This window comes from Carlito syrichta, unplaced genomic scaffold (assembly GCF_000164805.1).
Source record: "Carlito syrichta isolate Samal-C Ts95f unplaced genomic scaffold, Tarsius_syrichta-2.0.1 Scaffold123581, whole genome shotgun sequence".
Lineage (NCBI taxonomy): Eukaryota > Metazoa > Chordata > Mammalia > Primates > Tarsiidae > Carlito > Carlito syrichta.
Genome location: NW_007067677.1, coordinates 499,173 through 509,415, shown reverse-complemented (window position 1 = coordinate 509,415; position 10,243 = coordinate 499,173). Strand labels below are relative to the sequence as shown.

Sequence of the window (10,243 nt, the reverse complement as noted above, 5' to 3'; positions counted from 1 at the left end):
TTCAAAATGCTCGAGGAGCTCCCTACCTAAGGACAAGTTTTCTTTGCTTTCCAAAGGAAAAACAAAAACAAAAAGTACCATCAATTTTTTTTCCTCATTTTTCTGTGTTGCATGTTTTCCTCATGGAAATCAGATTTCCTTAAAGTAATACATCTCATTATTCATATAAATTAATATACATGGGTAGCCAAACATTTATTAATGTTAATAAATGTAAATTGTAAATTAGACAGAAGTCAAACTCAATATCTTTACTGGCTATAAAGTAACATCCCTCTCTTATAAAGTCATAAACCATGACTTTAGTCACATTTAAGGATCAGATAAATCAAGATGCTGAATCAAAGAAAATTCATCATTTCTGAAAAAATATTCTTGAGTGTGTCAATCCAGAGCTTCAAATTTGCAAGTGATTTCCTCTCACCTACATCATGTCCAAGCTACTTTACATGAGATGAAATCTCTCTGTGACCTGTCCTATCCCTCTCCAGCGTCATCTCCTCTAACTTGCCTACTTTAACTTCAGTCTGTAGCTTCTCGCACTAATGCCTCTTGACCTTGTGCCTTTGTAACCTGGCTCTACCTGTCAAGGTCATACCCACCTCCACCCCCACCAGCATCTTCTGTTCCATGACTCATTCTTGCCTGACTAGTCCTCAACCTATCCATCAACTCATTTGGGATGTGTTTTCTAACCCTATCCTCTATCTAACCCTGCCAGAATGTACCCGTGATTTTTTTTTATATTGCTGTACTTATCAATTTACTTTATAATTAATATATATTCTTTTAAGTGTCTGGCCCACTAGGCTAAGAGCTACCTGATGACAAGAACTAGATTTATTTAAGGCTTGAATCCTAAATTCTGAGCACAGAGCCTCACAGTGTACTTTTATTAAACTTTCTTGGAAGGAAGGGAAGGAAGGATGATGGGTGGAGGAAAGAGAGAAAGGGAGGGAAAAAGGGAAGAGGAGAAAAAAGAGAAGGAAGAAGGAGAGAGAAAAAAGAGGAAGAAGAAAAGAGAGAGAAAGGAGTAGGGATGGAAGGAGGAAAGAATACAATTCAAAGGTTGATGCTAATAATGGGTTGATGTATATTGTGTTTAAGGTGAAGCGCATGAACAAAGCTGACCAAGACACTTCACATAACTAGTATTAAAATGGTGAAAAACTGATAATGTAGTATACCTTCACTTGAATTGGACACAGTCCTAAAATTTTCATTCACACCAGTTCACCTAAATGTCCCCCTAGGCAGCAGAGACAAAATATTGACAATGTTTCTCAAAAACCAATAGCAAGACTCAAACAACCAGGCCAAATTGATAAACTGATTTATTACTCCGAGAAGAGGTAGACTTGGTTGGTATAGAAATAAACTAGTTTATATCACAAAGTCCTCTTCTTATAAAGAGCAAACGTTTCCAAAGTCATATTTTAGAAACCATCTCATCTAACTTCTGTGTGTTGCAGATAAGGTAAATAAAGTTCCATGAAGTGGCAGAAGCTGGGTATTATCTAAATGGCAACAGGTTCATAAGGAGATAAAAAGAGTACAAAGCTTCAAGCTTAGATAAATTAAAAGATCTAATTATTTATCAGGAAATGTTCATCATGTCTGGCCACACTGATTAACATTTTGAAGTAATCTACTTATAGGCAGAAACTAAGGGTAGTTTTACACAAAACTATAGTGGAATCAAAGAACCATTGAATCTTATTGTTGGGAAAAGCAAACCTTAAATTGCCCAATTCCCTCTGGGAAGCTTTAATCTCATCTGCTGCATCCCTACTAAATGTTGAAACAGAGACACATAAAACTAAGATATAAGCATCAACTATCTGTTAAAATTAATAGTACTTTTACTCAGGAACTTTTTTTGACAAACAGTTTCTAAACAACTGCTATCTTCAAGGCATTGGACTAAGCATTGCATGGGACACAGATATAAATAACACTTAGATTGTGCTTTCAATCATTTATAAAATGGTAGGAAATAAAGTACCCAGATGCTCATAACAGTAGCATACAGGATTACCTGGAGGAATATACTGGAGGGCTGGGCCCTTTTAAGCTTTTTGCAAATGGCAATTCTGTTGATTCAAGAAAACCCACACAAAAACACAGTGAATTTCACCTACCCAGGAGTTCACAACAGTGGAAAGCGAACTAGGCTTGAAGTTTGAATTTCGGCTCTTCTGCTTTGCTAGCTAGATGAACTTGCAATGTCAGCTTAGAATTTAATTAACTTGAATCTTTATTTTTACAAAATCAATAAAATAATAATGATATAAATCAAAATGTGATTCTGGTATAGTGTAGATACCTAATGATGACAATAATAATGCTTAATATTTATTAAGTACTTATTACATGCCAGATGCTCCACATATTTTACCTCATTTAAGCTTCAAAACAACTCTATAACTTAGGTACTATTAACTCTATAATAGCTACTGTCGTTTATAAGATGAGGAAACTAAGACACAGAGTAGTTAGATGATTTTCCAAAGAACACACAGCTATGTGTTGGAACTGGAATTCAGATCCAGGCAGACTGGCTTCAGAGTTCATGCTCAAAAATGTCTCTTGAATGCTAATTCCTAAGAAAGGAATTAGCAATACTTTCATAAAAAATAACTGTTGTCATGCCCTTACATTGAGACTTTTGATTTAATGTTGAGAACGGAATGGAAATGTTTGACCATCATAAAGTCCAAAACAGGTGGTGCTTAGGCTCAATATTCCAGCCTAGTAACATAAGGACTCCTGACAAAAACAAAACAGAAATACTGTTTATTTTAAATCTTTCTTAGAATTAGCCAAGATTTTAAAAGCTATGTAATAATAAACAAGTATCTTTAAGAAGATTTCATAATCTAAGAGATTAATATCTGAGCCTGTCATATTTTTAATAAAGGCAAAGACATTTGCTTTGCTTGGAGTAGTTTTTTAAGAAACCACTGATGGTATAGATCTATCACAACACAATTTTATTAATTAACAGTTCCAATAACTTTATCTTAAATTTATACAATATATTCTCTGTTTCCTTATTTTCTCACAAACGTGTACTAATTGATCCTTAATACAGAAACGTGCCCATGTTGACATCAGCATAAAGAAAAGAACAGCTTTTTTTAAAAAAAATGAATCCCAGGTTGGTATCACAATCTCTCAGACTAATTAAATTAAATAAAATTATTCACCAAAGTTTGGGAACTTATGCACAAAACAAACATGCAGGAAGTATGCTGTGGTTCTGTGGTTTCAAGAGCCCAAATCAAATGCATCATGACAAATCTAGTCATGTCACAGAATCCCATCATGCTGCAACTGGAATGACTCCTTCAAATAACTTTGTCCTATAGTCCTTCAATCTACTGGTACATGTTGGTATCACCTAGGTATTTTAATTTTAAAACTTGTTTAAGGCACTGACTGCGTTTGGCATTTCACACAGTGCCATGGCTGGGGGAGCAGGAACTGACACCATGACACTTAAGTTAACTTTAGTAGAAGAGACTGGAGGAGCCATAGAACATTATGGATGACTTCAAGAAGGTCCAAGACCATGGAAGACTTGCCTGCTCTCTACACTATTTTCTGAGCAGAGGTTGCTATGGTGACAGACCATGGAGCCTATATCAAAATCCTAGGTTGTCAGAAGCAAGGTCTGGTCCGTGGAACTTATATGTCATCCTGTCGAGTGGATAAGCCCTCTAAGATAGGAGATGTTGGAGACAAAGTGTAGGTGAAGCTTATTGGCTGAGAGAAGAAAATGATAGGATAAAAGTATCCCTCTCCATGAAAGTTGTCAACCAAGGGACTGGGGAAGACCTCGAACCCAACAACATTATCATTGAGCAAGAAGAGAGGCAGAGGCAGTCCTTCCAGGATTACACTGGGCAAAATATCATCCTAAAGGTTGTCCTGAACACTACCTACAAGAGATGTGGTTGCAAACAAGGGTAGCTGCATAATCAACGTTTGTATACCTAGCCCTGAATTGTACCCCACATCTTTATTTTTTTAAAAAAAAGAAGTGTGACTGTAAAGGCCACTGCAAAAGATTGTTTCATGCAACCAGATGGAACCAAATACTCTCTGATACTCGGTGAGGAAGACGAGAAGGAAGAGGTAAAGTCAGCAAAGTTTGAGAAGTCTGACCCCATGAGAAATTCTAGAAAAAGAAAGAAAGAAAAGAAGAAAAAGAAACAGAGACAAGAAATCATCTGACTCTGTCTCTAACACCTCAGACTGGGGGAGTAATACAGGCAAGAGGGCAAAGCACACATCAAAAGGCAGCAAGGCAGTAAAGAGGAAAAGGAAGAAGCACAAGGAATGAGAGTGCAAACTGTGGGAGGTGGTGGTAAGGAACCAGGAACCTTGTGCCTTAAAGCCTTGGTTCCTGGAAAGACTCAGTAAGAAGAATATGCCCTCCTATCCCATTACTTCGCTCTTATGGGAAATGGCATCTCCTCATGCAACAGGCAGATTTGGGGGTTAAAGAACAAAAGCTGCCTAAATGAGTTATTTCCTTATCACTCCTAGCCCTTTCACAAGTGACCCCTACTGCTCATCCATTCCTTCATTCAGCAGGAGGTCCTATTACTTTCTCCAGCTGTTGCCAGAGCCGGATTCCAGTCCCAGAGTCCAGGCTAGAGTCACAGGGACTGCTGCGGAGGTGAGTCTGGCTGTAGTTGGAGAACAGATTAGCCATTTCCTGTTGGTCTATCCTGGTTGATTAGTGGGTGATCTCCGCTGTTCCCAGCATGGGAGAACATGGTAAGAAGTGGTGCTTTTTCCACTTCCCCTAACATGGCTCTACTGTGCTAGAAGTGACAGCCAGTGGCCACAACCAGAAAACAATCATTTGCAGTGTGATGGAGCTTGTGTATGACATTCTGGTGGATCACTGAACCAGATAGCTACTTTGTATTTACTGTCTCGTGAGTGAGTCAGTTGATTCCACTTCAGGTCCCTGCTTAAATTCCAGGCACTAAATGGAAGTGTGTTTGCCTTTAAAAAAAAAAAAAAAACTCGTTTAAAAATTCAAACCTACAGAAAAGTTGAGAACAATGTCTCACCCCGATTCACCAGTTATTTTGCCAATTTGAGTGATTTTGCCAATTTGAGCCCTGTCTTTCTTGCTTGTCTGTGTTCCTGTTTTTAATCGTTATTTGTATATCATTATTTGCTGAATCTTTTTAGAGTAAATTACAGACATCATAACTAGAGTTGATGCTGTGGTCTGACACTTATATTCTTCCTTCTTCTTTTAGGACTGAACTACTAATTCTCTCCATCAGTTCCAAGTTTTGGTGATGAGCAGCTTGCAGCAGAGTTCCCTTCTGGAAATTGTCCTTGGCTAAAGAGACTCACCTTGACAAAGATCATGCCCTTTTCCCTGGGGTAGCCCGTTCCCAGTGACTGGCTGATGCAGTGGTATAAAGGTCTGCCCCACTTGGTCCAAATTCAAGACAACTTTATAAAACCATTCCAGCTCCAGAGCTCCCTGCGCCATGACCTTGCCTCTTTTCTGACAGTATGCTGCTTCCTCACTCCCTCACAAGTGTTGGTTCCTCATAAACTTCCTCAGGAACTCAACCTGTGACAACTCTTAAGTCAATATAATTAGACTAATATATAAGAATTTTATAAAAATACAATAAGAATAATAAGAAAATTCAAGAAATTTAACATTGAAGCAATATTAAACATGATGTCCATACCAAACTTTACCAATTGTCCCACTTTATCTTTGATAACATTTGATTTTATGTTTTTCTAATTCAGGATTCAATCCAAAAATAGACATTCTATCTAGTTGTCATATTGGTTTAGTTTCTGCTAATTCTAAATAGTCCCTCAATTTTTCTTTGCTTTCAATAACATTGACATTTTTGAAGAACAGAAAGCAAGTCATTTTGCAACATATCCCTCAATTTGAATTTGTTTTATTGTTTCCTCAGGATTCGATTTAGGGTTGCTCTTCATAATTCATGAATTGGTCAGATAGTATATTCTTTTTTTTTTCTTAGATTGGAAAATATGGTTTATTTGGAAAGTAGATTGGAGAGAGAGAGAAAAGGAGAATCTACCTCCCCCAGACTGGGGAGGAGGCCAGAGCTTACAGAGAAGCATGGCCAGACAATATTTTCTTTTTTCTTTTTGAGTTGGAGTCTCACTCTGTTGCCCAGACTGGAGTGCAGTGGCCGCTCCCGGCCACCGCAGCCTCGACCTGCTGGGCTCCGGCGATCCTTCCACCTCAGCCTTCCAAGTAGCCGGAATTACAGGCATGCGCTACCACGCCCGGCTGATTTTTTGATTTATTATAGAGATGAGGTCTCGCTGCCCAGGCGGGTCTTGAACCCGCGGGCTCAGGCTATCCACTCACCTCAGCCTCCCAAAGGCGCAGGATTACAGGCTGAGCCACCGAGCCCGGCTCAATATTTTCTAATTTTGGAAATTATACAACTGATTCCAAAATATTAAAAATATCATCTTTAATGAATTATTTAGCATATGATAGGCAATCTACTCCACATTAACTATTTATTTTCAAGCTCTGGCTTAGGATCAAAATGCAATCTTTTTAGGAACACTTTAAAGCATTAATTAGGTATCCAAATTTAAGGTTGTGCCACAACTATGAAGCATTTAACTGAGGTAACAACTGTATCAATAGGTATCTCATCTGATAAGTAAGTCCATTTATATAGACATTAAGAATCATATCACATTCTACTTCCCTGTGTGAGAGATGACAAATTTCTTTTGATACTAATTATATGATACACTATGAATTCAAATATATTAAAATGTGGAGGTAACAATATGCTTTTATGATTGGATGATGTGCTAAGTCCTATATGCATCTTATTTAAAATTGCATCTCATTTAATATACACAGAAACTTTATGAGATTGTTATTGATAATATCCCCATTTTACAGATGAAAAACCTCAGGCTCGGAGTGAGGGTGAGTAACTTTCATAAGATTGCATAGTGAGCAAACAGCAGAGTTAGCATTCAACACAGATCTTCTGTTCATTCCATACTACATTACACAACTTATTTTCCCAGGGTAGCCTTTACTTAATATGAATTTTACAATTCGGATTCCACACGGTCATTTAAAAATTCTGAGGTGTCTCTATTACTGTGTGCTCATAAACAAATTCTTCAAGTACTGACTGGGGATCTGGAATTGTGTTAAACATGTTGAAGGGCAGAGAAAAAAATGATATATATCCGCTTTCAAGAAATGTGCAATTTTGACCAACAAGCCCTTATAAATGTAAATGAAAAAAATGCAAATCACCACTAAAATATTAAATTGTGCATGGATATCCTGCCGAATTTCAGAGAAACATCACCTTAAACTATAATAATGATTGAAGACTGTAAGAAGATTGTACCAAACAATTTTTCAGTGGATTATAGCCAGTTACTTAATGACCTTGCTAATGAGGACGACTGATAGTGACAGTAAGAAACCAAGAGTTCCCTTGAAAGAATCAAGTCTATTGAACTAAGTTTGCCAATTTAGAGAAATTGAGATCTGGAGAAAGAAAAGAAAAACATGGAGACTCTATTATGTCTGAATTGTGTGTCTTCCTCCACCCAATTTATATGCTAAAATGTTAACTCCAAGTACCTCAGAATATGTCCATATTTGGAGACAGGGCTTTTAAAGAGGTAACTAAGTTAAAATAAGTTCATTAGGGTAGGCCCTAATCCTGGTGTCCATATAAGAAGAGGAAATTTGGACATACATTTGTAAAGAGGGACAAGCACATGAAGACACAGGGAGAAGATTGCCATCTACAAGCCAAGAAGAGAAGCTTGGAACATATCCTTCCTTCATAGCCTAAAAAAGGAACCAAGTCTGCCCACACCTTTAGCTCGGACTTCTAGCCTTCATCACCGTGAGATAATAACTTGGTTTTTTTTTTAAGCCACCCAGTCTGTATAGTACTTTGTTATGGCAGCCCTAGCAAACTAATACAGGTTCTTCATCAAGTTCAGATTTTGCAAAATACAATGTGTGTATAAGAGTAGTATAAGCAATGGTGATATATTTATTTAAGTATTTTTTTCCCAGACAAATTCCAACTAGACAATAATGTCTAATACAGTGTCTGGTGTATCGGAAAATCTCCTGAGTAAAATAAAAGCCTCCAATACGGAAGAGGGATGAAGTGAATCATCACCACTGCCTTTGAATGAAAAATAACTGTTCTGAAAAAACACTTGTAAAAAATGACACCATGTGGATTAAATAGGGAAACACAATTGTACCCAGATAAATTGGGTGTTTCCTTGGCACCAATTACAACTATCCTATAAATTCTAAGCTATAAATCTTGCCTTTGTCTTGATCTGAGTATCTCAGCTATAGATTTTATCATCAAATATTATTTACTTTTTTCGTATGACTTTATATAGTCATCCAGTTCTATTAAAAAAACAAACTTGGAAGCACTTTTTTGACCTAAAATATAAAAAGATTTAGCCCAACTGAAGTTCTGTTAGTTCAAGTAATATTTGATCACAAATTCTATCAAAACACCAGCTAAACCAGTTTTATGGCCCCTAATTCATCCATTCTGTTACCAAATTTCTTCTTCTTTTTAAAAGTTAATTATAGAGATGTGAGGTTAAGGATTAAGTTGTACCTCCAACTGGCCCTCACTTCCCCTGGTTTGGGACCAGGTTCCCTCTGTGATGTTATGTGTCCTCCCTCCCCTGGCAGTGCCCAGCAATTGCTGATCCCTCCCTTGTGCTAATATGATTAAAGTTCAGGGCCCACTTATGTGTGAGAACATGTACTATTCAGTTCTAGTTCTTTGTTCTGTGATAGATCACTAAGCATGATGACCTTCAACTCCAATCAATTTGCTGTGAAGTCCATGATTTTGATCTTTATAGCTGCAAAAAACTCCATCACGTATGTGTACCACATTTGTTTTATCCAGTCCACTTTCAATGGGCCTAGGGTTGGTTCCATGTTTTTGCTATTATGAATAGTACAACTATGGACATGCATGTGCAGGTGTCTTTTTTGTGGAATGATTTATGTTCCTCTGGGTATATTCCCAGGAGAGCTATTGCTGGATCCTATGGAAGGTCAATTTTTAGTTCTTTTAGGAATTGCCACACTGCTTTCCTCAGAGATTGAACTAACTTGCACTCCTACAAACAGTGTAGAAGTGTTCCCTCTTCTCCATACCCGTGCCATCATCTGGGTTTTTTTTAATTTATTAATGATGGCCATCCTTACTGGAGTCAAAAGTTATTTTTCTAGAATATAGATCTGATTGTTCTCTTCCCACATTTAAAGACTACCATCAGTTGCCCACAATCTACTGACTGAAATCTAAAGTCCTTAATCTGAACTTTCACAGCCTAGACTCAGTACTACATTTTCAGACTGTCTATAGTCACCCCTATCCTACCACCATATGCCTTATTTGCTAAAAAGATCTGGCTATACTTCATTCCCCACTGTTCCTATAGCACTGTATGCATGCCACTGTCATCACACATTTACAATATGTAACATGTCTCACTTTGCCATCAGATTATAACTACCGTATGTTCAAAAACCTGGTTTTCTACTTTGTTTCAGTATCCAGAGACTCAGGGGCAGTAACAGTCATTCATTTTTCACTTTCTCTGAATTCCCTAGCTAGGACAGCAGTTCTCTCTCCCTACCCTATATTCTGACCCCTTCCCCTGCTTAATTTTTCTTCTTAGCACTTATCAACATCAGATGTGTGATAGTTATTTACACGTTCACATATTTTATGTTTTATTATTGATTTCTTTCTACTTAGAAGTAAATTCCAAAGAGTCAGGACTTTGGCTATGCTCTGCTCTATCCTCAGTGGCTAGATATTTGGCATATTACAGACACTCAATAAACATTTTTTGAGCAAGTGAATTCATTCAGCAAATATTTATTGATAGCTGACTATGTGCCATGAAATATTCTAGAATCCAACAGTGAGCAAAGGCCTTTTTCTCATGGAATGCAATCGTTTCTGGGAGGAGAAAATAAATAAAATTTTAAAAAGATCTTGTCTCATATAACTTGAGATAGTGACAGTTGGTGCTCAATTACTTTTTCTGTGAGTAAAACTTATACTGATCTCAAGATTCACAAATATTTTGTGAGAAACTTAAATTTTTTCAGATATAGCTATACTTTACCAAAATGTAACATATGAATTGA

At 37.2% G+C, this 10,243-nt stretch overlaps 1 pseudogene; it reads left to right on the top strand.

Moving 5' to 3' along the window:
* Positions 1 to 3,550: 3,550 nt before the first annotated feature.
* LOC103249843 lies at positions 3,551 to 4,348 on the top strand (annotated as a pseudogene).
* Positions 4,349 to 10,243: the final 5,895 nt, after the last annotated feature.